The 25927-nt window shown below is 47.0% G+C and overlaps 8 non-coding genes across 8 annotated transcripts; 1 reads left to right on the forward strand and 7 right to left on the reverse strand.

Moving 5' to 3' along the window:
- Positions 1 to 3027: 3027 nt before the first annotated feature.
- Positions 3028 to 3100, forward strand: Trnar-ucg (transfer RNA arginine (anticodon UCG)). The gene has a single exon. It is a non-coding gene; the product is annotated as a tRNA-Arg (tRNA).
- Positions 3101 to 5059: 1959 nt separating this feature from the next.
- Trnas-gcu (transfer RNA serine (anticodon GCU)) lies at positions 5060 to 5141 on the reverse strand. The gene has a single exon. It is a non-coding gene; the product is annotated as a tRNA-Ser (tRNA).
- A 4064-nt stretch (positions 5142 to 9205) lies between these two features.
- On the reverse strand, positions 9206 to 9277 carry Trnaq-uug (transfer RNA glutamine (anticodon UUG)). The gene has a single exon. It is a non-coding gene; the product is annotated as a tRNA-Gln (tRNA).
- A 434-nt stretch (positions 9278 to 9711) lies between these two features.
- On the reverse strand, positions 9712 to 9783 carry Trnaq-uug (transfer RNA glutamine (anticodon UUG)). Its single transcript has one exon. It is a non-coding gene; the product is annotated as a tRNA-Gln (tRNA).
- An 859-nt stretch (positions 9784 to 10642) lies between these two features.
- On the reverse strand, positions 10643 to 10724 carry Trnas-uga (transfer RNA serine (anticodon UGA)). The gene has a single exon. It is a non-coding gene; the product is annotated as a tRNA-Ser (tRNA).
- Positions 10725 to 11077: 353 nt separating this feature from the next.
- Positions 11078 to 11149, reverse strand: Trnam-cau (transfer RNA methionine (anticodon CAU)). The gene has a single exon. It is a non-coding gene; the product is annotated as a tRNA-Met (tRNA).
- A 307-nt stretch (positions 11150 to 11456) lies between these two features.
- Trnag-gcc (transfer RNA glycine (anticodon GCC)) lies at positions 11457 to 11527 on the reverse strand. The gene has a single exon. It is a non-coding gene; the product is annotated as a tRNA-Gly (tRNA).
- Positions 11528 to 20570: 9043 nt separating this feature from the next.
- Positions 20571 to 20642, reverse strand: Trnaw-cca (transfer RNA tryptophan (anticodon CCA)). Its single transcript has one exon. It is a non-coding gene; the product is annotated as a tRNA-Trp (tRNA).
- Between the last annotated feature and the right edge of the window lie 5285 nt (positions 20643 to 25927).

A 25927-nucleotide genomic window follows, 5' to 3' on the forward strand; every position in this document is an offset into this window, starting at 1 on the left:
TTGATTTCAATTGGAGTCAGTGGTCTTTTCTTGTGTCGTGGTCTAACACTGTGAACTGCAAGGACATTGTCAGTTGCACCTGCCAAGCAAAGTCCACTTGAATATGGAGTCAAAGTTGTTAGAGGGAGCTGGTCACCTAGCTATCACACCAGCCACCATGAATGTTCATATCTGCTTTAAATATGCTGACAACCTGGTTCATGGTGATTCACTGCTTCAGGGATATAGAATAACATCATTACCCAGTAACAATGTGGACATTCCAATAGCTTTCAGAGTGTGACCAAGGGTCATCACCAAGGCACTTACTACAGAGTTGAATAGAATACAACACTTTTCCTGTGTAACTTTGCCCTGGCAACTCTCTGTTTAGGAATGTTGGCAGGTTTTGAGCTAAAACTTGGATAAGTACTTATTAGCCAGAAAGAGCACTCTAGGCAAAAGAAAACACACACATACACACACACACACACACACACACACACACACACACGGAGGCATAAATAATTCACAGTAAGGGAGGATGTGGGAAGGAAAGTTGGAAAGAAGTGGCTGTGTTGGAATCACCTCCAGTTCACTCACTGATGCATGAAATGGCCAAGCCCATGACATCAGATAGATGAGATTATACTGGTCTGTCTAGAAGAGAAAGGCCCTGCACACCACCCAGCACCATTGAGGGGTTGCTTCGGGAGGAGGAGTGAGCAGGGCTTTGAGAGGCAGGTTTTGCAGCAGAGAGAGCTGGCAAAGAAGCCAAATCCATTATGTCAGAAACTGAAAGGGGCACAGCTGATCTTGCTGATAAGGGAACAGCACCAATGGGGAGCTTTCCTGTTCAGTTGGGGGTGGGGGCATATCTAGCAAGAAAAGGAACTGTGGTTAGGCCTCTGGGGGCCTGGCCAGGGTCAAAAATGTCCAAGAAGCTCTTGAATGTTTAGAATTACAATACACTCTGAAGATAAGCAGAGCAGATAAAGAAAGGGCAAGTCACTAAGGGAGTCAGCATCCAATGCAGACGGTCTAGGTTTTGTTTTCTATGGGTAACTCTGAGCAAAGAATATGACAGCATTCTCTTGGTAGCAAAAAATAAATAAATACATAAATAAATAAATAAAAATAAAACAACCTAGAATTTTTATGGTTTTTGTTTAGTTTATGATTGGTTTATTCTTCAACAAATCATTTCCCTCCTAAACTGTGAGACGGAGAGTTTGGCACTACCTATATCATCTATGTCTGATCAAGTCACATGGGTCAGCCTCGCTTAATGTTTAATACATCAATTAAACTTCACTGGCCAAGCACGCTGTCGCTGTTGCAGGCCAGTAATCCCAGTGGCTGGGAACGTTGAGGCAGAAAGATGGAGAATTCATAAGCTAACCTCAGCAATTTAGCAATGCCCTAAGCAACTTGGCTGGATCCTGTCTCAAAATAAAAAGGGCTGGGGATGTGCTGCAGTAGTTAAGCACCCCTGGATTCAATCCTCGAAGCCAAAAAAGAACAACAACAAAACAAAACAAAAAACACTTAACCAAAAGATCTTCACTCACACTTGACTCTCAAAACATTCTTCCTGCAATCAAATCATTTCCATTACAGTCAGTGGAAACTTCATTGTTGGGAGGGTGGAGTAGGGGTGGGATATTGAAGATTTATATGGTTCCTTTCACACCCCCAATCCAATCATCAAACCCTTCAAGAAATATCCAGAAATCAACCACTTGCCACCACTTCCAGCAACATTACCATGATGGTTTAGTTACAGAGGTTCATGTGCCATCTGAATATTACAACATCTTTCTACCAATCTGTCTGCCTCCAGGAAAAAGAGGGAAAGAGAGAGAAAGTCCATAGCTGGGTCCTCCTCACGCACACAGCAACTTGTGTCGCTGAGAGGCCTAGAAGAATATCTTCTTGTCAATAAGCTCACAATAGAGATAATTATGGGATTCAAAAAATATGTATATGAGGGTTAGGGCTGTGGCTCAGGGGTAGAGCAGTGCCTGGGATGTGTGAGGCCCTGGGTCTGACCCTCTGTACCGCATATAAATAAAATAAAGGTCCATTAACAATTTAAAAAAATTTTTTTAAAGTATGTATATGAGAAAATCAGTACATTTTTATTGCGCTCATACTAATTTCCAAGAGTGTTTTTATGGACAAGGTGGGGAAAGGCCATGTGAAAAGCTGCTTTTCCCTGTTCCAGAAACTGCTCATTTGGTAATCAAGAAAAATCAAAAGCCATCCTAAATGAATGAACACGCTCCCGGTGCCTGGATTGAAGAAACACCTTTTATGTCAAATGCTGATTGAACTTCAAAGGAGATCGCAGAGATTCACTAACAGTCTTCAAAGAAGCCACCCAAAACCCAACTTTAAATCTGTATCCCGTCGTGGGGCTCAGAGTTCCCCAGAGCATTACAAATCCCATAAAGACGTTTCTTCCCCAGGGAAGGACCTCATCGCCTTTTGTTTTACACTGACCAGTCCACTGACAACTTTCGGATTCCTACCTTGTTCCCTAGCTGCATAACACATGAGAACCTCAACAGAGAGCGATGGCCCTGGGTGTACGGGGGAGCCCCCCAAAAGAGTAACGACCCTGCCTCTCGGCTACCCCAGACGCCCATCCAGAGCAGCCCGCACAGCGCACAGAGCCCGCCACCGTCGTCGCGGGGAAAGCAGCTGCAGGTGCCGAGGCGGAAGCCCTGGCCGACCCGGACCCCGCCGGGCGCCGCTGCGCGATGACCGCCGGCCCCGGCGGGCGCCCAGTGCCCGGGTCTGCAGGGTGGGTGCAGACGGACGCGGCAGGTGGGCATCTTTCCGGTCCCACAAGGCCGCTGTCCTGCTCTCGGGAGCCACAGATTACCAGACGCGCGGAATGTCACCCCGACCCCGCGGCCCCAGGGACCCGAGAAGGCTGGGGTTTCCAGGTCCCGGGGTTGCCACCGGCTTCGGGAAAGCGGAGGAGCGGAGCAAGACGCCCCCTGTACGCCCTAAGCGTCACAGCGAGCAGCAGCTCCCGGGGACCACGTGGCCTAACGGATAAGGCGTCTGACTTCGGATCAGAAGATTGAGGGTTCGAATCCCTTCGTGGTTAATCCTTTTTCCTCCGGACTCCAAGGGCGACGGTGCCCGTGTCCTTAGTAACCGAGGAACCGTCAGACCCACGTCCTTCTCTGGTTGTTCCACGCCCTGGTCCTCGCCTGTCCTGCGGAGGAGTCACCCTGGAGCTCGAGGGCCTGGGCCCCGAATTTTAGAATCCAGGGCCTAGAAATCTAGGATCTCAGCAAGTAAAGGGAACAAAAGTCCAGCCGCCCAGACCGCAGATGGTCAGCGCGCTGGTGGCCTCGGGCGGGCCGTCCGCGTCCTGGAGGAGAAGAGCCCCAGGAGCCGGGAGCTCGTCCTCCCGCCGACCGGCTGCCCGAGCTGAAGGCGCCGCGGCCACGAGGCGCAGCTCGGTCACTCAGACCGTGGGCCTCTCGGCTCTGGATGCGGTTCCACCTCGGTCCCCGGGCAGAAGGTCCAGTCCTCTCCTCGAGGAGGAAGGCCCAGGTTAGGGAGCCGCTGCGGACCACCTGTTCCACGAGAGCGAGCGCTCCCCCCAGTTCTCCCCCGAATGAAGCCAGAAGACACACCTGACTCAGCTCTCCCTGTGTGCCCCTCTGCTGGCCTTTGGCCAGAGGTGACCGACACACACTGCTGAACTTTCAGCGCAGAAATCGAGGAGCTAACTGTTTTGTCACCAGATCAAGAGCCAAGGGGTTAAAAAGTTGAAGACCATCTTTACAGGGCCTAAGTAGAGCAATTTTTTTCCAATTTGTTGTATTTCAACATTGCTGCATTTTGGTTTACATATGGGATGTCTGGAGCCCGACGACAGCTTTTAATTTTTATTGAGTAGTTTTATCTATCTTCTTCTGCCTTATTTCTTTACTCAATAAAAAATGTTAATGGCCTAATGATGTTCTTTTACTTGGGAGCTACACAGTATATGTCACCAGCCCCTTATGGTTTTGCTGACCTTCGTCATAGATTCTAGGGTGCTGTGGTATGTCCTTGTGGCCAGTGAATATTTGTACCTACACTGTCCTTGGTGAAAGATCATCCTGTCGGCTGGGTGCAGTCAGGCACCCCTTTACCATAGATTAAGAGAACAGGGTGGGAAGCACAGAGAGGAGCAGAAGAGCCCGTCACAGTGGCCTGAATGACAACATGGACCTCCATGACAGCTGCGACAGTGGACAGGGTGAGGAGTGCAATTGGTTCTTTGGTGAATTTTAAGAGTGAAATCCATGGACACAGGGGTGACAGCAAGGCAATGGGATTAATTCGAGTGATAGGAAGAAGGCATCACTCTGCATGGAGAGGGGTCCAGAAAAAGATAGTGGGCAAGTTCCATTGCCTGGAGGTTTGTATGGATTAAGGGAGAGAGCCCCTATCCACTCAGTGTCCCCGCGGAGGCACTCAGGGTCCAATCGGGTTACCCTTTTTTTTTTTTTTTTTTTTTTTTGGATGGGCGTTGGGTACCAGAGAGCAGATGTCTGGCTACATCCGTTTTTTCTGCTCGCACTTGATGAGGCCTGGCTTTTGTCCATTTTCTTGGCCCTGATACACCGACACCTGACCGTGAAAGAAAGCCCAAGTTCCAGCCGGTCCATTTAACCCTTCCTCCCACCTCAGCGAGAAATGAGTTGCTTCTGACACATGCTCAACAGGGAAGCAAGAGGCTCGACTCTTTCCTAGTTTATCTGAGAAATGAGTAGAAGCTGGAATGCTTGGAAAAGATCTAAAATTAATTCAACTTCGCGGTAAGATCCGGTTTTGCAAAAAAGTACAAAATAAACACCTGGGATCTTTACAGAAGGCAGCAGAGAGCCCACCGAAGGGCAAGAGAATGTTGATTCGACCCAGGGGTGAGATGGGGGACAGCTGGGGAGCGCCGGGAATCTCCACCTGGGGGTCCGGTCGGAACTCGGGACTGGGGCTTAAATCACGAGCCCGAATCTCTCTATAAAACTAGGAGTGGACCGGGCAGAACCTCAGACTGCCGAGGAGCCGACGAGGGTGGGATTCGAACCCACGCGTGCAGAGCACAATGGATTAGCAGTCCATCGCCTTAACCACTCGGCCACCTCGTCACCTGTCCTGCACTTCTTAGGGATCATATTTCTTTATGGAAGGTTTCCGCTTCCTTTCGGTGTGGTTTTTTTTTTTTTTTTTTTTTCATCCTTATTGTTTTAACGAAACCGTTTCCGTTTCGCAGCTGAAATGGGAGAAATTAATGAAGAAGAATGGAGTTTATATACACTTTTGTTTTTTTTTATCAAAATAAATTTTTCATATCTTCAAAGTCACATAGATTAGCACCACAATTAAACCAGTTCGTGTTGCATACCTGGAAGCTTCTAGTAGGACTCTCAAAAGGGTGTTGCCACTTGCCATTAGTGCTGGGTAGAAATGACCACGCCTCTCTGAGAAGCCCAGGTGGTGATTAGTGTCACGCTGGGAGTGAGTGATGCCTTAGGTCACATTGCGACTGATTCTGAATCAGACCAAAGATTCTGGACTTTATCTTGCAAAATTGCAGAGCTAACTGAGGAGACTTTGATTTCTTTATTTTGTAAGGGTAAATGTGGCAAAAAAATAATTGGCATTGCCATTTTGTTCAATTATTGTGCATTTCTATGTCCGCCTTCAAAGACCACCAGGAATATAGCTGCAGGTGAATACTGTTGTTTTTATTGCTACTATAACTAGAAAGAATGCACCATGGGAAACCTTGGAGGATCCCAGGAAAGAGGTGTTTTAAGAGGCCTTATTATAGAATTGTGCTTGTGTTGGGTGATTTGGGGGAGGATACTAGGAAGTGAGGCTTCGCACTGCATTGGATGCTGTCCCGAAGAGAGGGAAACTTTGGTAATTGGGTACGTGAATACATTTTACCTAGAAGGCAGATTAGAATGAAGCTGAAGCTGAAAAGGCAGTGGCTTCTCAGATTCCCTGGTGGAGGGGAAGTTCAGAATTGTGGGCTGCACCACGACTGTTTCACTGTGTGTGCTTGGTAGAAATTGTAAAACACTGGATGTGGTTTGGTTGTTTCTATCTCATTCCATCACCATCAGGAAGGTCAATCTGGTGCAGATGTTCTGTGAGATTGTTCAGCAGAAGAACGGTGAGCACAAGCCAGTTCCGACAACACCCAGGCCTTGAGAACTGTCAGGCTGGCTCCCAGAGGCCAAGGGCCGCTTTTCTCTTTCTCACTTATGCTCAATATCATTATTAAAAAAAAAAGTAATTTGTGAGTATGTTGTAACAAGACATATCAATGAAGAAAAAATGAAGATTAAATATGGAATATGACCAAGGATCAAATGACATATCAAAATATGATTTAATAAATATTAACTCTACTAAATATCATAACATATTAAGCTAAAACAGGTAAATTATACAAAGCTACATTTTTTTAAGCACACTGTTTATTCCACACACAAAATTCCCTACCATGGTGATACCTCCTATTGTAGAAATATATGATTAATAATTTAAAAGTCAAAATATAGAATGTGTCAGAAGGTGGTAACTGCCTTGGAGTGATGACAACTTGAATCAGATGGTCAATTGTTCCCATTCCATGAGACCCGGAGTGGGGGGATTTTTGAGAAATAATCATGTGAGCTGGGAGTTGTGGCACATACCTATAATCCCAGCCACTCAGGAGGCTGAAGCAGGAGGATTTTGAATTCAAAGCCAGCCTCAGCAATTTAGAGAGGCCCTAAGCAACTCAGAGAGAACTTTTCTCAAAATAAAACATAAAAGGGCTGGGGATATGGCTTAGTGATTAAGTAACTCTAGGTTTAATCCTCACTACCAAAAAAAAAAAAAAAAGGGGGAAAGGAAAAGAAATATTCATGTCAGGGCATCATCCCTAGAGATTCGGTTTCACTTGCTCAGAACTGATACTAGAAGAGCCAAAGTCGAGCTCTTCAACACTGACTTAATTGTAAAGAAAACTTAAAAAAAAAAAAAAAAGAAACTGTGGCAAAGAGATTCTTTCCAGTAGGAGCCCTAGCAATCAGATTCAGTGCATCACTGCTTGCCTAAGTAGAAGGACATGCCTGCCAAGTGTCAGGTCAGTCAGGGCTTATTCTGCGTCAGGCTCTGTAGCGTGTTTAAATCCCAGTGTAGTGGCCACACTTCCTGTGCACTCCCCTCCTTTTAGTGTGGGCTGGGCCTCGTGAATGCTGAAAATGTGATGTCACCCGAAAGGTTAGGAAAGACCATGACTCCCACCCAACCTACAGATTTGAACTACTGCCTTTTCCATTTTTTTTTTTGTTGTTGTTGTTGTTCTTTGATAAAGTACCCTGCCATGCTGATAAGGCCCCTGTAGCAAGGAACTAACGAAGAGCAGCAGGCAATGGGTCAGCAAGTAACTAAAATTCCCAACTCAGTAAGGGTTAAGGACGAAATCATGCCCTTGAACACATAAGTCTGAAAGTTCCTCCTTCCCTGGCTGAGCCTGGGATGGTTACAGTCCAGCCAACATCAGGACCAACCACAGACTCTGGGAGACCTGAAGTAGACCCAGTTAACTTGCTATTAACGTGCTTTAGATTGGATCTAGTGGTCACGCTGGGACCAACAGAAGCTGTGGTAGCTGAATAATGGCTCCCAACAGGCCCTCCTCCATGGCTGAAACGAAAGGGCGTTTCCAGGGCTTTTCCTAGAACAATTTTTAGAGGCCAGAGTAACTCCTGGGGCTCCTCCGCTGTCATTGAGAGCACCAGAAAATGTTTTGAAGTGTGCAGAGTCAAGACAGGAAACTGGGGATTACTGTATTTGGAGTCTAAAATGTTAATTGTTACATGTTGGGATCTCTGTGTAATAAAACTTCAAAGTAAAATGCCTATATTCTTGCAGCTGCTCTGTAGATCTTTAATATATGTCTGGCACAGATTCAATTTAGGGAGAATTGATAGGAAGTGTTGTGTGTGGAGACCACGGAAGCTCTCAGATGACTAGGATGGCTGGGATTTCATTCTGTCATATTCACATCTGTGTCCACAGTTAACCTACAAAGCTCCAGAGAAGAAAAGAGTCACAGGTGGAGCTTTTAAACTAGGGACACTCGATCCTCCTAGCACATAATTAACAATTTGATGGACTAAAGCCACCAACAAAGCAAACAGGCATCAGAAGGAGAGGTTATAGGAGACGAGACTGGCAACTTTCAGCAGCCAGAGGAAAAAGTGAGGAGCTGGGTGTTGCTCAAGGAGAGGAGGTGCCAGTCCCAGGGGCTGTCTGTACGTGCCAGGGGTACTCCTGGTATGGGCAAACTTAAGGACAAGGTCTCCAGAACTGATCCAGGTCCATTGAGACCTGAAATCCAGGTGCTAGCCATTGAAATGAGGGACTTTATCTCGTTGTTAGTACTTTTAACAGAACAGTTAATCTTCCAGACAGTGGGGGCCACACATGAAAGGAGCCTCCCTGGGGACAGTCAGGAGAGACACTAAGACATGCCTGCTGTACCGCTATTAAGGTTGGGATTTTCAGAGCAGTGTTAGTTCTTAGAGACCAGTAGGCTCCAGGAAAGGAAGAAACTAAAGTTGGAGATTGTAAAACAAACACTTACTGATCCAGGGAGAGTGGAACTTACCAAATCTGAAGAACTCTGGGCAAAAAGCAAAAGGGGACCTCAAGTGAAAGTGGGACTGGGCTGGAAATGGAGAAGTAGTAGGAGAGTTCCCACCAGGCCAGAGAACCCAGGTGGTTTGGGGCAAGTAACTGGCAGTGCTTAGAGCCAGGGGTGTGAGCCTGGCAGTGGGCAAGACCTTAGAGAATCACAGGGGGAGACCTCCAGGATGTTTCCGAGGCCCCAGGAGATGGGATTCAACTTCCTGGACGCAGAGTCAAGCGGCCAACCCTCAAACCATTGCAGCTTACTACTGCCATTCTTATGCTTATCCTTGCACCCGAAAATACATGTGGAGGGGGATCCAGAGAAGAAAAGATGGGTCGGAGATGCCTCTGTCCCCTGAACCATGAAGAACCTAGGCCGGAGAAATAATTTGCATATACCAAAAAACGAAAGTGCGGAGTCGCACAAGAACCGCCTGGAAAGGCTAAGGCTGGGGAGAATATGACTGTGGAGAGCGGAGTCTGCAGACCGTGAAGGCCAGGTCATCAAAATCACAGCAGGTCCCACCGAGATTTGAACTCGGATCGCTGGATTCAAAGTCCAGAGTGCTAACCATTACACCATGGGGCCAACAGCCGGGGAGGCCTCCTGGGAGATCTGGAGAAAAGAGATGAGACGCGTGTGGTTCTGCTCATTCCAGGGAGTCCTGACCTTGACCCGGTTAGTCCACAGGTTGTCAGCTACGCCCCAGGTGGCGCACACTCCGGGAAGCTCCCGGGTGCTACCAACTTCAAAGGACCAAGTTCGAGATACAAATCCTTTGAACTAGAACCCGCTGAGCAGTCGTCACAAGAGTCACCGAGACCCGGGGGACTCCGACACCCCACAAAACAAGAAGGACGAAAGCAGCTGCGGGATCCCTAGTGAAATAGTAAACAGGTGGCGTTCTGCAAGGGGGGGGGGGGTCTACGGTCGGGGAGAGGAGGGGCACTACTGCTCAAGGGCTACCTGATGATTGAGGGTGGGGTGCTCACCTGCAGGAGAAAGGGCGCTAAAAGTTACTCAGGTCCCACCGAGATTTGAACTCGGATCGCTGGATTCAAAGTCCAGAGTGCTAACCATTACACCATGGGGCCGGCGAGAAGCGGCCTCCCAGGTAAACTTTTGACAGCAGGCAGCGGTGCGTTGGCTTGGTCTCCTGCGTTCCCAGACTCCGCAGAAGCTGCACGCAGGCCCGGGCCTGGCCCGCGGAGAGTCTTCAGTACAGCTGCTCCTTGCAGAGTCAGAAGTGTGCGCTTCAGTTCGTTACCTGGGCAATGAAAATTCGTTTGCCGGGAGTTCACAGAGGGAAGCGACCGCGCGGAGTGATCTCCTCAGACGCCCGGGCGCAGGAGAAATACGGGGCCCCGTCTGGGCTTCGCTGGTAATCGGCGGAGGAGACCCAGGGTTCCCGGGTCTGGTTATTTTTACTTCCTTTCCTTATCTGCATTTTCCAAAGGTTCGGTTTTATTTATTTCACTCTCATTCATGTTGCATCAATGATTATGTGAATGTGCTGGGGAAAATAAGAGAGTTTTAGATTGCAAGAAAAAAATAGTTGTTTTTTTTTTTAAAGAAAAGACAGCGACAATCCACTTCCCTATCTGGTCTTTGCTCTGCGATTCTGGCCCCCGAGAGTGGGACGGCACAGGATCGGAGGGCGGAGGGGCAGGGGAACAGAGGGGCAGGAATCCCCAAACACCACAGGTCCTCAAAAGCAGAACCGCGCTGGACACGGGCGGGCTCCTGGAGGACTGCAAGGCAGGAAAGCCAACTTTGGAAGACCCCACGCCGAGTTCGGAAGTCCGGCAGGCGCTGGCTTTGCATCAGACGGCAACCCTGGAAGGAGGAACGGGCGTGGAGAAAACAGTAAGGAGGCAGCACACGCGCAGGGGAGTTCGCACGTTTGCACGAGCGTTCATTGCGGGTTCCACACCTGCAAAGAAAACCTCTCTGCGTAGTCGGCAGGATTCGAACCTGCGCGGGGAGACCCCAATGGATTTCAAGTCCATCGCCTTAACCACTCGGCCACGACTACACGACGGGGTTGTTGTTCACAATATTCCCATGAGGAGTATTATATTTCTACATCCCGCCAGGGTTTGGGTTGATGTTGCTGATGGAGGTGCTTGTGGTGGAGGTAAGAATGACATTCCGAAGATTGCGACAGTGCTCGGAGGAGTAATAACAAACTGGGACGCTGACGCAGGACGTTCCCACGACCTTGGAAGTGCCAGGCCAAACCACAGGTGCGCACTCGTGTCCAAGAAGGCAGACAAGGTTGCAGACTCTGCGGTTCTTACCCCTCATTTCTGGTCCCCAAAATTCTGAGAGTTGTTTGATAACCTCATTTGATCCAATACCTGGGCTCTGGTTAAAAGGTTAACCGCCTAGCAGAGGATGGTTTCGATCCATCGACCTCTGGGTTATGGGCCCAGCACGCTTCCGCTGCGCCACTCTGCTCGCTGTCCCGCGTGCTGGGCGGGTATTCAATTACGCTCTACATGTGTGGTGCCGGGCATCTCTAGGTCTACAGGGCTTGTTGCACGCAGGACTGCAGAGACCGCCGGGACCGGGACCCGCGGGCAGAGGTGGCGTCGGCGAACAAGGCAGAGACTACTTAGAGCTTTCGGATAACCAAACGCAGGCCTATCGCCGAGACTTAAAAAAATAAGTCTACAAGTCTTGGGGACGCTCCGGTCAGTCAGCATGGGAAAGAGGCTGTCAGATTCGTGGTTGGACCGGAGAGAAAAAAAAAAAGGGGACGCTGTGCATTGGCCGGGAATCGAACCCGGGCCTCCCGCGTGGCAGGCGAGAATTCTACCACTGAACCACCAATGCCCGCACGGAGCTGCCCCTCTCTGTTAGTGTGATGTGGAGAGCGCGGTTTCCTGAATCCAGCTCCAGAAGAAGCGGAATTGCAACCTCAGGAAACCCGCGAACCTGGCGGCGAACTCGCCCCCGAGACCCGGGGACGGCTCAGGGCGAGCAGCACTGGGAGCCTTGAAAGGCTGCCCCTGTTTCCCCTGAACCCGGGCCATGAACTCGGCTCTCTGAACCCCGGGGACAGGGGAGTGGACAGGGCGAGAGACACGGTCAGGCGCTGCTGCTCTCTCCCGCACGTGCGGAGCTGACCTGGTCAGGAGCCCGCGGGGAAGGTGGGTTGGCGTTGTCTGGAAAACAGCACGAGGGACCAGATGATGTTAGCTGCAGATGGTGACTTCGTGTGGCTTCTAATTAAACAGTGCAAGTCAGGTGTCTTCCCTTATTTCTAGGAAATCATCACTATGATGCACCTAAGAGACACTCCGGTTGGTCGTCTTCACTCGGTGGCATAATGCACGCTGTTGCAGAACTGATATCCCAAGCCTATTCTTTGTGGATGACATAATAAAAATGATCTTTACGAGGTTCACTCTACTTCTCCAGATTTTATTGCTCTTTATCGAATACAGGCTCCAAAATATGACCAAAAGTCCTACAGAAAGAACAGTCGAGTTTATTGGGCAAGGAGAAGATTAACTCAAGAATCTTAACGGGGGCGGCGGGGGGGGGGTGAGCTTTTTACAGAGCTTTCTGAAATCCACATGTCGACGAATCAAAGGAGGAATTGGGGTATGATTGGGAAAGGATCATGATATATTTTGGGATTGTAGACTCAGCCAAGAGAGGAATTTGAAGTAAAATGTCATATTTGTTGTCTGTTGCTACATAAAGAATTGTCCTGATACTTAGTGTCTTAAAACCAGACAAACATGAACCATCTCACAGCTCCTGCGGGTTGGAATTCAGGAGTGGCCTGCCTGGGTAGAGGTCTCTCCCAAGGTTGAAAAGAGATGTTGTTAATGGAGTGGAGAACACCTGGAGTCCCACCTAGGTGTGCAGAATTTCTCTTTAAGCTCAGTCCCTTGGTGGCTGGACAGAAGCCTCGGTGTTCTCTAAATGGTCCTCCAACAAGTTCTGAACAGGCAGCTGACTTGCAGCAAATCCAGTGATCCAAGACAGGCAGCCAGGATGCTGCGGCCTTGCAAAATTTCCTGTAACTTTGTTGTTCTATTCTCTGGGGAGGGAAATTGGGCTCCCTCTCTTGAAGTCTGTCATTTGGACTTGTGTTGGTGGCTGAAGAGTAGCTGGGTGGTACACCATTTGTCTGACAGGCATGAGGCCCTGGGCTTGATGTCCAGTATCACAAAATAAGAAAAGAAATGGAGGTGTTCTCAGGTATGTGCCAAGGTCTCCTCCCTTACTGCAGTCACTTGGATCCTTGACATTTTTAAAGTGTCTAATACGTCATCAGAGAAAAAGAAAGTAGGTCATCCTGATGGATATTTCACCCAAGTTATGGTAAAGGTTGATGAATTCACTGAGTTTATTTTTTTAAAGGGATTCCTATAAGTTAATCTGTATCATGTTGCAAAAATCTAATATTGACCAACAATAATTATATTGTTTATCTTTTCTTCCCCAAATTTTTATTGCTGAATGATAGTTGTACCTAATGGTGGAATTTGTTGTGACATATTTTATTGTGACACAATATAACAATATAATTTGTCCAGTGCTGCTCCTCAGTGTTTTCCCTTCCCTTCCCTTCTCCTTCCTCCAGTCCCCTTCCTCTCCTGATCTCCCTTCAATGTTTTTGAGAATTCTCCCCATATACACACACACACACCTTTCTGCTTTTGCCTCTCTTGCTTCTACATATGAGAGAAAACCCATGACCCTGGACCTGAGTTTGGTTTATTTCACTTAACATATGGTCTCTAGTTCCATCTATTTTCCTGCAAATAACATAATTTCAGTTTTCTTTATGACTGAAAAAAACTCCATTGTGGGGCTGGGGGTAAAGCTCAGTTGGTAGAGTGCTAGTCTATGCATGTATAAGGCCCTGGGTTCAGTCCCCAGCACCACTAATAATAATAATAATAATATTAAACTCTGTTGTGTATATGGTGCCACATTTTCTTTATCTATTTATCTACACCTAGGCTGGTTCCGCAGAAGGGCTGTTGTGAACTGTGCTGCTATAAATGTGGATATGCATGTATCACTGTAATATGATGACTTTAATTCCTTGGGGTAAACACCCAGCGGTGATAAAGCTGGTGGTTCCATGCCTAGTCTTTTGAGGAACCTCCACACTGACTTCCAAAGTGGTTGTGCCAGTTGACAGTCCCACCAGCAGTGTCAAAGTGCTCCTTTTTCTCAACATCCTCTCCAGCATTTATTATTGTTTATATTTTTGATAGCTGCCATTCTGACTGGAGTAAGATGAGATCTCAGGGTACTTTCTTTTTTAAAGTTTTTTTATTATTGAGCACCATAGTTACACATAGTAATTGGTTCATTCTAACAAAATCATACATGCTTGGAATTGATTTCAGCATGGGTCTCACCCCATGCGGTATTCTCCTTCCTCTACTCTTCTGATCTGCCTTTTACTCCCTTACTTATTTATTTTTGATTGATACTTTCTGCATATACATTAAAGTGAAATTCCCTTTGGAACCTTCACATATGTCCATAACATGATTTGTTAGATTTATTCCATATTTCCTCCATTTTCCTCCCTTCCCTCCCCTCCTCCTTCTCCTTCTCCACTGATCTTCCCTATATTTTTGTGAAATCCAATCCTTCACCTCCACCACTCTTTTCTCCTTATTTTGCTCTAACTTCCCCAAGGACAGAAAACGTTAAATCCTTGACTTTCTGAGTCTGGCTTATTTTACCGAGCACACCGACAAATGCCATCATTTCTTTCTTCTTTAAGGCTGAGTAAAACTCCATTGTGTACATATATAAAGCCAGATTTACAGACAGGTAGTTAGTGTAGTTATCTAAATCAAGTCTAACATCCAGCAAGATAAATAAAATGGAGGCCGTTATAGAGAATGGAGCCTGGGAAAGCAGAGCAGCACTGGGGGAAATAGAAATGTTAATGTCCCCAAGGCCCAGAGACCATCCTAAGGAACTGTTAAGGAAACAGCTTTCAGCAAACAAAACCGCCCCAGGCCCTCCCTGCCCAGATTACTCCTCCAGCCCCCCATCTCCCACCTGTTGGGCCTTCCCACCTGGTTCTCTCTCTGCAGGATAGAGGGAAACAAAGGTCAGGAGGGTGGGAAAGCTGAAAGAAGACCTTAGCTATAAAAAAGGGAAGACCTCCCCCTTCCACGGATTCCGCCTTTTGGGTCCCCTTCTTCCTCTGGGAGGAAGTCCTTTCCGCTGTCCTTAATAAAGCTTCCACTTTCCATCTACACCTGCCTCATGGGCCTGCTTCTCTGGTGCTCTACTTCAGCATTCGGGAAGCAAGGACTCTTCACCGGTCAACAGTGGTATCATATACACCACATTTTCTTGGTCCATTCTGCCATTGATAGGCATCTGGGCAATTTGGCTATTGTGAATTACGCTGCTACAAATATTCACGTGCAGTTGGATAAATATCAAGGAGTAGAAGTAGCCGGGACATACGGTGGTTCTGATTCTCCAGTTATCCGTGACAAGCTTGCTGCCTCACGTGTGGAAGTATAACATTAGAGAAGAGCCTAGGCATGCACATAAAACAGGGTTTATGGAGATTTGTCCTGAAAGGGAGAAGGGGCCACAGCTGGGGTCCTGGTATTCCAGGAAGTGAGGAGTTCCTCCTTTTTGTACCTCCTGGTCTTCCTGTTCTCCTGTGCTCCTCCCCTTATCTCTCTCCTTTCTATGTATGTGACCAGGCCCAGGAGATGCTCCGTGGGATGGCCAAAAGGTGAGAAGCAGAATGGCTGGAGAGGCCAAGCAGGAAAGGGGCTAATTAACAACTCCCTGTGGGGACCATCCCTGGGACCCGTTACCTTAGCAACAGGTTGAAGCCTGGCCAGGTTATCCTGATTAGGGTGGAGGAAGGGCTCTGAAGGCCTTAGTTAGCATTTCAATCTCTCTCCATTCCCAGACCTCCTTGATCCAATCTGACTCGATTTACCTATCTACACTGACTGCCTCTTTTAATTCTGGCTTTAGTTCCATTTCTGAGGAATCGCCATGCTGCCTTCCAGAATGGTCCCACTGATTTTAATTTGCAATCCCACCAGCAATTTATGAGAGTACCTTTACCCCACATTTTCACCAACATTTATCACTGTTTTTATTCTTGATATTGCCATTCCAAGTGGAGTGAGGTGAAATCTCAGTGTAGTTTTGATTTGCATTTCCCTAATTGTTGATGTTGTTGAACATTTTTTCCTATATTTGTTGGCCATTTTTATTTCTTCTTTTGAGAAGTGTCTATCTACTTGATTTGTTCATTTATTAATTGGATTAATATATTTAAGAGTCAAGTTTTCTTTAGTTCTTTATATTCTCAGGATATTAATCCTCTGTCAAAAGAGTAGCTAGTAAAGGTTTTCTCCCATTCTGTAGGTTCTTTCTTTGATATAGGAAAAATTATGAAAGATTTTGAAATGGACCTGAAAAATGACGAACTGTGTGTGTAGTCCCATGTACATTTTTTAGTTAATTTCATTTTCCGGGAATCTATACCTGTCATTGTCCTGAGCTTTTTTTCAACTCTAAATTGAAGAAAATGTTTAGTTATGCAAACTGTTTTTCCATAGAAATGCAAATGAACTGTGAATCGAATGCAAGTTATTGTCATCTTGTGGGAAAGAGCCAGTCTTGTTTCTATTTACACATTTGCTCTACATTCCTGTTGCCCAGGCATTTTGTTAGTTCTCCTTTGAATTGGTGACAATAGCCTATAAATAATTCATTTTCTCCCATTATCCCAGATGTAAAACACCTGTAAAAACTTAAGCACACAGTATCAAAACTTTGAAATAATCTTTATGTGTTTAGAGGCTTTTCTTTTCAGAAAAGCAACAGGTGAATGATTAGAGCACCTACAAATACTTTTAAAGTCTTTGACAAGGTGATATAGACTTTGCTGTGAAAGCACTTATACTTAATGTTCAACTGAATTAAATATTTACATATATAACTGATATAAGAAATGCATTCATGAAAGTATTTTCTAGAACTAGGTTGTCATTATATTTGGAGAAATGAATCGCATTTCGAATTATCAATGGCAGAGAATAGCTATCCTATAAACAGGACACAGGGACAGGGCCTGCTGCATAGTGACATACAGTGGGTGCCACGTGGATGTTCCCACCTACATAAATGACAAACACCTCTCTGCACATGGAAATTCATCTCCATCCTGCCAATTCCTGCTTTGAGTCCTAAGATGCTGACCTCTGTGGACACTCAGCAGACCTGCTTTCCCAACCCTTCGATTTCCTGCTGAATCTGCTCAGTGGAAGGCACCGCCAGAAAGGAGATGAGACTCAGGGTGTCACAGGCTGCAGGTTGGTGGAGTCCCTGCCTCAGTGCTAGCTGCTTTTGCCAGCCACAAGGGGCGAATAATTGCCACCTGTGATAGCAACCTCTAGCTCTTCTCCATATCTGGTGAGGTCCCACAATCCAGTCTACGCCTTCATAAATAACTTCTTTGCACTCCTTTTAAACACCAATTCTGTATACCTTCTTCTGTAAACCCCTTTGTATGCCGTTCTTTTGCTGCCAAGGCCCTGGCTAGTGTACTGCCTTTGAAAAATAGTCTTCTAGCAAGCCAGATATGTGAGCAAGCCGCATTTCATGCCTGGTGGTGTAATAAGGATAAACCAAAACCACAATGGATGCAGAGATGGATGTTGCTTAGTCACTTATCCAAGATCCATTTTCTTTTTCTTCCTGGAGCGTGAGGTAGCTCTACAAATGCTTGATGTGGTAGAGAATCCACAATCACACTCTGTTTTGTTTGTTTGTTGTTGTTGTTGTTTTGGTTTGGTTTTTGACAATCTATTCACTGCTAATGACTCGATACACCTCTGAAATATTGGATTCCAAGCTACAGGAACCACAGGGAAAACAGCCTCACCCAGTGTCCTTTGAAACCGACAACACTGATGAAAAAAACAAGCAAGAGGGTTGTGGGATTTGATTCAATTAATGAAATTCTCATTGTAAAATGGTTGAAGAATGTGTCACTGTTGGAATGGACCATGAGGCAGTGGAACCACTGGACAAAGATCAACACTGTGCCCACGAGCAAACACAGAGGGACCTGCAATAGTTTCGGTGGTGGTGTGTATGAACATTGGATGGTTTCCAAACTTTCCACTTCTGTTAGGCAAAACAGAGGTATTGACCTTCATTCATGCAAATAATTGACATGTATATTGTCATGCATGGATCATTCACAAATTTGTGAACAAAAATGAGTGTTATTGACCAGGCTATATGGGCAATGAACAAACAGACTCCATTTTACCCTGATACTCCTTTCATATCGTGTAAGAAATGCTCCTCCCAGGGGAAAGCCCGGCCTCTGTACCCACTAATAGTTACCTAGCATAGTATACTTGGCAACACAAATAGTAGTTCTTATACAACGTCAAGTTATTCTCTTTGGTTTCCATTTTTCTTGGGTGATATACCTTGTCAGAGATTGGTTGTCTAGACATAAGTAACCATTCTCTAACTTGTACTCAACTAGGGTCATTTTGACTTACTTCCCTTCTGCTTGCTTGCTGCTATGCCAACTTTGAAAGTCCGGTGGGAAATACCAATGTACCCATTGCATCTTCTCCCTAACTGCTCTGTCCAGCTTCTGAACCTGCTTGCTTGCAGCTATGTCAACCCAGATGTAGTTTTTGCCTTTAAATATCATAAAATGCTCAGGCTTGGGGCTGTTCCTTGCAGAGACAGTTGTAGGTCCTTTAGGGAACAGTCACCGGCTGGCCGGCTAAATAAAGGCTCTTCAATTTGGACAAAACTGGGACATGGTATGTTTTCTGAAGATTCCTGCCCCACAACACAAGAAAGCTCATGTGCATTTGTTGAACTTCAAAAGACACAAGTGCATATGCAGTCAACAATGCAATGAGAAGTCCACCAGGAGGGAGAAAGCATAATATTCTCAGACCTACTATTGTCCAAGATGATACCATATTTGACTTGCCGAGCTACATTATTTTTAAATGGCAAGAAAAGGATGTCAGAACAACCCAAGTTGTGGGAAACCAAAAACACATATTGTCAAAAATGTAGACCTCTATTGAAGTGTTTTGCTCCTTTCCACCAAAAAATAATTGAACAAGTCATGAAGGTCACTTCTTTGTAAATTTCACAATGTGCTGTTATAGGACAGCTTGTATATGTTGTTCCTGTGTCTCATTTGTAGAATTATCTGTATTTCTGATAACAAAAGGCATATAAGCTGCAGATTTTTATTATGATTTCCAATATATTATAATGCATCTATGTCATTGAATTATTCACAGAATTGACAACTTGGAACTTTATGGGTTAATCATTAATTATTGAATTAAATAAAACACAAGTTCATTTGTATTTGTGTGAAAGTGATGATTTTAATAGTATTTCTCCTTTTAATCCACTGCTGCTAAATTCACATGATCTGGTGTCAGAAAAAGTTAAGTTCCCTGTTGGTCTGTTCCTTTTTTAGAATACAACCTTGAATAAATTATTTATGGTAACCTTCAGCTTTTCTGGAAAATGGAGGAGTTACTTAAAATCTAGAGAGATACTAGCACCACACTTAATGTGTAACTGTCACTGGACAGTACTGCCTCACCTTAACCCAGAGCAAAACCCAACCTAACTGTTGACGGGGACTGAATTCCCCACTCTCCAAGTCAAATGTCCCAACTTTCAGCAACAGTATTTGGAGATAAGGTCTTTAAAGAGAGATAAGGTAAAATCAGGGCTATGGGCGGGCCCTATCTCAGACTGATGAGGAGATCAGGACACTGGACACAAGTTTTGGCAGCCCTAGAAAACCAATACAATCTGAGATGGTGAAGCTTAGAGAAAGATACAGAAAATAATCATTGTACAATTTTAGCAGAGAACTCTAACTTCAGATCTTTTAGGAATATAATAAAGTAAAAAATGCAGGCTTGATTTTTTTATGACAATTATCCTATTTTCCCATTTGGGGATAAAAAAAAAATTCCCACATTTAATAAGGCAAAAGACAGGGCCAATGAATGTTACAGATAAATTGATTCGGGTAACATAAAGGGAGTGTAATTGAGTGCATTCTTAGTAAGAAAATGGGCTTTCATTGCACAGGTCCATTTTAAGGAAAAGGAAAAAAAGGGGACGTGGACAGCAGATGGTTCCATTTGTCCCCTGAGCGTAGCATGCTACCCCTGCACCAGCTGCCATTCTGTTCTCCTTCGCTCGGTGCTTGGGCTCGGTGCACAAGCTAGGGAAGTGCTCTGCCCCTGGGCTACACCCCCAGCTCTGCACCGCCACCTCTGCTATCTTGAAGGTGTTTGGCAATGCCACAGTAAAGTCGGCCTTCTCCCTTCTCCACAACTAGTGAGTGCCTTCTGTGTACCAGACACTTTGCTATGCTCTGGAGGTAGCAATAAAATACACAGACTTGTCCAGTCCTGAGTATGCAGTCCTAATGCAGAGTGGGAAGAGTCAGTGCCTTTCCCTGTGTAGACAATGTTGGGAAATGTGATTGAGAGTGGAAAGCCACGTTCAGGCAGCACACAAATGGGGGCCCTTGCCCAGAGACCCAAAAAAAAGGCTGCCTTGGAAGAAATGACATCTTATTTTCCATGAACACTGAAAGATGAGTGTCTGAATCCTGGTGCCAAGGAGGAAGAGGAAATGGCAGGAGCAAAGGCCCAGTGGTGAGAGGAACCTGAAAGGCACTTGAGGACCTGAAGAATGGTTAGTGTAACACAGGGCCATGAGGCACGGTTGGATTTAATATCAAAATCTGCATTTTAAAACAAACTAATGTTTTGAGACTGTCCGCCGGCCACGGGGGATGCGGACGCACAAAACGGAGGCCGGCTGACCCCGACGTGATTTGAACACGCAACCTTCTGATCTGGAGTCAGACGCGCTACCGTTGCGCCACGAGGTCGCCGTGAGGCGCCCTTTTAATCTAAATTGAGGATCCTCGATGACCCCTCCCGGCCACCGACTCCCCAGCGGCCCTGCAGACGGTCTCCTCGCCGTCCACGCTTCCCGGGTCTCCTGGGGACAGGCCGCAGCGGCTGCAGAGCGACCTCCGGACAGACGCCGCGCGCAGACAGGCCGGCGGTTCCCGCCCGCGAGACTTTCCTGTTCCGAGAAGAGCCGTGCGTGGCCCCCGTTCAGGTCGCCGCGACTCGGCCCGAGGGGCGGCTGGGCGGAGCGCGCCGGCCCCTTCTCCCCGGGCGCCGGCCCCTTCTCCCCGGGCTCCGGCCCCTTCTCCCCGGGCTCCGGCCCCTTCTCCCCGGGCTGCCGGCCTCGCCCCGGGGCCTCCTCCCGGCCGCGGTCTCCGCCGCGCGCCCAGCCGCTCAGGTCGCGGCAACGACCCCAGGGCAGCGGACGCTCGCTGCGCGCCTTCCCACCCGCGGGTCGCAGGTCCAGCGGGTCGGCGGGGTCCCCGCGGTGCCGCAGGCCGGACCAGGGGCCTCCCGATGGGAGAGATGCGGCGGCCCGAAGACCCTTCCTTTTGAAACCTGGGGAAGCCGGACAGGTCTCTGCTCCCCCTCCCCAATAAGCCTCTGGACTCGCCGGCTCTTCCTCCCGGCTCTTAGGTGACCCTGGACGACAGCTCCCAGGTGGGTCCAGTGGTGACATTGCTGCAGTGTGAGCCAGCCCCTTTCCCCACGCCCACCCACCGACATCCGCCGCCCCCTACCCTGGGGAAGCCGGAATGGGACGGGCAGTCGGTACAGAGAGGGAAGTGGAGTCCGGCCAGACCGAGGAGGCCAGTTTGGAGTGAGTCCGGGCAAGCTGGAGAAAGTCCCCAGAGGAATTAAATCGTTAACTCCTTCAGAGCCCTCCCTCCACCCTTACCAAAAACCTGCCCTGCTCCAACCTGTCGCTAAGGTCACCCGACCCAGGAGTTGCCCCTCCCGACAGGGAGCTCCAAGGTTGTTAATGAGCCCTGGGTTACTCTGCCCTGCCCTTCCCCCTTCAGCCCACCTGTTCCCCACCTTTTGGCCGTCCCACCGAGCTTTCCTGGGCCTAGTCACTTAGGCAGGAAGGAGAAAGGTAAGGAAGAGAAAGAGGAGGAAGCCTAGGACTCATAAAAAGGGCAGAACACCTCCTTCCTGGGATACCAGGACACCAGCTGTGGCCCCTTCTCCCTCCCAGGAGAAGTCTTTATTACCCTTTTTAAATAAACCCTGCTTTCTCTGCTTGCCTCCGTGTGCTTCTCTAATGTTCAAACTTCAACAAGTGGGAAATCAGGGCTCATCAGCGATAACCAGCGGTATCACCGGGAGCCCCCCGTGAAGACTTCTCTCCACACGCTTAGGCGCCTCAGGAATAAACTCCCCCCAGACTCCTTCCAAAGATCTGCAAGCTCTGCCCAGGACAAAACCGGCCTGCTGCAGTATCCCTCACCCGCGCTGTCTCTCATGGGCGTAGTCAGAGGTCTCTCTGGGAAATTACATACAGATTCAAGGGAGCATGGGGGCACTCGAAGAAATGGCAAGAGTAACTCACACACCACCACCACCCACCCAAATTGGCCCCAATATGACTTGGTGGTTAAAATCTAGAGCAAGTAGAAACATCTTTTGGAATCTGCCCCTGGCCAGTGGGAAAATTATGGACTTTAGCCCACCCCAGAAAAAGAAAAAAAATCAACAATCTTGTGTCTCCCTTTGTTGGAGGAGCTGGTCCCTTGGACAGGGCCATCTCCCTCTGTTGAGCTCCAGTGGAAGACAGTCTGCACCTCAGTCTCATTGTTATTTTTTCCAAGCCAAAGATCTGACTTCAGAACAATCCAAGGTTCTTTCTTTTTACCTTTGCAATTGGCAAGTAATCTTAGTGTTTGTTTAAAAATTGTAGCTATTCTTTGCCTGTTTTTGTTGTTGTTGCTATTTTTGTTTTGTTTTGTTTCTCTAGGGGTTGCTGTTGATGAGTCTTCTAATTGTACCATTATACCATATTTTAAGTTATTTTTCTTAACTTGCTGACCTCCCTCCTGACTTGGCTGGCTCCCCCAAGTCCTTCAGAGAGTTTCCCATGACAGCTTCACGTTACCTGTTACAACAGGCTGCAATCCGGGTTGTAGTGCTAACTTAGGAAAGCTCTGAGGGGAAGATCTGGAGAGACTCTATGTGGCCGGTCAGGTCTATAAATGTTCTCATACTTGAGCATGCAAAGGAGTCATTGGAGAGGCAGCTAAAACCTAGAATCCACACCCACAAAGATCCTCACTGAGGTCAAGGGCGGCTAAGGGGAAGAGAGGCCACTGCTCCCAGGGCTGCTGGGTGGAGGACCCAGACCGGTTATGTCCTATCACAGATGACAAAGATGAACAGATGGGGATGGGCGGTAAGCAAAGGCAAGGGATGCGGAGGAAAAAACAAGGTGAAACTTTCTGCCTGCATGTGTGAGGCCCTGAGTTCAATCCCAGCACAAAAAGAAAGGAAGGAAGGAAGAAAAAAAAGAAAAAGAGAAATAGACAGAGGAGGGGGAAGGAGGAAGGAAGGAAGAAAGGAAAAGAAAGAATGAATGAATCAAGGTGAAAAGATCAGCTATCTAATTACTGACTTTAAGAAAATACAACAACCACTCCTGATGTGATCCTTACCTATCAGGCCACACGCTCCACACCCTGGCATCTGCTAATTTGCTGGAGGAAAATAATCTTCTCTGTAACTCAAGTATGAATGTAAGATAAATTATTATTATAAATTAAGGAATTTTCAAACTCTAAAAAATCATAAAGTATAGTTGGAGAAAGAAGTTTAATTTAATGGTCAAAATTAGTGTGAAGTTTGAACTAAAAACTACCCCGGGCAGGAATATGGAGTTTCAATTAATAATTAATAATGGAGTGCTTTATCTTTTGGAGGTAGTCAGAAAAGCCACCAGAGAATAGAAGCTTCAGATGAGAGTCAAAGAAGGGGATCAGAGAAGAACCGGACATGACAGACCCAGGGAGCCACTGCTGCCTTGCTGTGTTTAAAACCGTGGAGTTCACACAAGAAATCGCCTCTGTACACTGGGAAGGTCCCACTGCAGCAGGTCTAAAGAGTGTGTCCACATGGGATGAAAAGTTTGGCATACAAAGGAACCCCAGTGGGAATTTGTAACCCCGAAGGCTGATGGAGTGAACCCCGAAGGCTGATGGACTGAGATGATTTGTCAGGTGAGAAAGCTGAACCCTAAAGTGGAGTGGGGAGGTGAGGGGATAATGGGGTTCACAGCACAGAGCTCCTCCCCTGGGCCAGGCCGGGGCATAAACAGCAGGAGTTCACTTTCTCAATGTTCTGGAGACTGAAGTTGAGCTCTGGGGCTCCACCTGGGCCTGAACTTGGGATACTGGAAAAGCACATGATAGGGTAGAAGGGAAACACACACCATATCTAAAAGGCAAGCAGCATATCTCCATGCAGAACCAAAAGTTAGGGCAGCAAGAGGACAGACATGAGAGGAAGAAGTGTCAAACCTCCCCATGCTGTTCCATCGCCCAGGAGACCCCTGCAGGCCCAGGTGAAGAGTCAGTGTTTTCAGCAAAAGCAGACTTCAAGGCCCTGAAAAGTTACCTAGGCAACCATTTTCCTCATAACCCACATGTTAGATGTGCGGTCTTCAGCAAAAGTAGCGTGAAACTAATAACGTATTTCCTGGCTATGCAACCTCGGATGTTGGTGCTTTTAAGCTCACGAGTGAAGCTAGAAGTGAGAGGGTTGATTGAGGCCTTTCCTTAGTAACGATTTCCTTTTGTAAGAACCTTCTGCTTTTGTGGCTTGATCAGGGTCTGACACCTGGTCTATTACCAAGAGCACCGAGGTGGAGAAGCAGTGTGCACACCACAAAGGGCCGCCGTTACGGCACCCAGGGGTTCATCTCATCATCCCGACCTTTGTACCACTGTGGTGTCCCTAACTGTCTCAGGGACACCCCTTTATCTTCTGTACCAGTGGGACATCCTGACAAGTGCCTCTTGATGCAAAGTGGGTTCGGTGTAAAGACAATGTCCGGATAAAAATGTCCAATCTTAGCCAGTCACTCAAATCAAAGGGACCGAATCAACCATTTGGGTTAGTAGCTTAAAGGGAACAATAGATAAATGAAAAAATGCTGTGAGGAAAATACACGACAAATCAGAATGTAGTACCTTCTAAAACATAATTGACACAACAACAACAAAAGGCTGGGGGACTGTCCTAAACGAACAGGGACAAAGGAAGCATTACAATGGCTGAACTTTGGATCCTGGTTAGATAAATATTAAATTTATAAGGACTGGGTATCAGATATTTTTGATGAATAGCTCATTTTTTTTTTGGTTGATATTATGGTTATATAAGATGCACTTTAGGTAGAACATGTCTATGTAGTTAGGGGAAACATAATGTCTGCAAATTAATTTTTTGTGTTTTAGCAGAAAAAAAAAGCAGAAAAGACTAGTATGGCAAAATCAATTGCTGAATCTGGGGGGAGTTGTACAGATAAGTCTCTATATTCTCAACTTCTTTATATGTTTGATCTTTGCGGGGAGAGGACACTGGGAATTGAACCCAGGGGCATAACCACATCCCCAGCCTCATCCCCAGCCCTTTTTGTTTTGCTTTGAGATGTTCTCACTAAGTTGCTTAGGGCCTGCTCAATTGCTGGGGCTGGCTTTGAACTCCTGATCTTCCTGCCTCAGCCCCCAGAGCCACAAGGATTACAGGCAAGTGCCACAAGTGCCCAGTTTGAATGTTTTATGGTAAAATTTCAAACTTTAAAAAAAGTCTTGGCAGAGGCTGTACCACTTAAACAAAGGCCCTGAAGGGTGAGGCAGGGCTGGGAACAGATAGGGCAGAGGCTGGGGTGAAGGGAGGGCAGGCTTTGTCCCAGGAGTCCCAGACTCCCTGGACAGCGGAGCTGAAAAGGCCAGACATGCTGGATTGAAGTCCTCCGCCATTTTCAAATCTCTGTGACAGACCCCATACCTTAAAGGAATTAAAGAAGGAAAGGGACACACTCAGATGTGCATTCTCCACTAGCACAGACACACTTTGCCTTCAGGGACATCTCCAGGGATGTCCCTCCAAAAGCAAGTTGTCAATGAAGTAGAACTGTGTTCAGTTCCATGCTAGCCCTCCCCTCAATCTGACTCCCTCATGCACATCTTCCAGATCTGAGCTTGAATAGGATTCATTCTGCAGACGTGTATTGAGTGTCCACGGAGGACTCAGAAGTAAAGAAAGT

The sequence above is a fragment of the Ictidomys tridecemlineatus genome, chromosome 8 (genome assembly GCF_052094955.1).
Source record: "Ictidomys tridecemlineatus isolate mIctTri1 chromosome 8, mIctTri1.hap1, whole genome shotgun sequence".
NCBI classification, from domain to species: Eukaryota; Metazoa; Chordata; class Mammalia; order Rodentia; family Sciuridae; genus Ictidomys; species Ictidomys tridecemlineatus.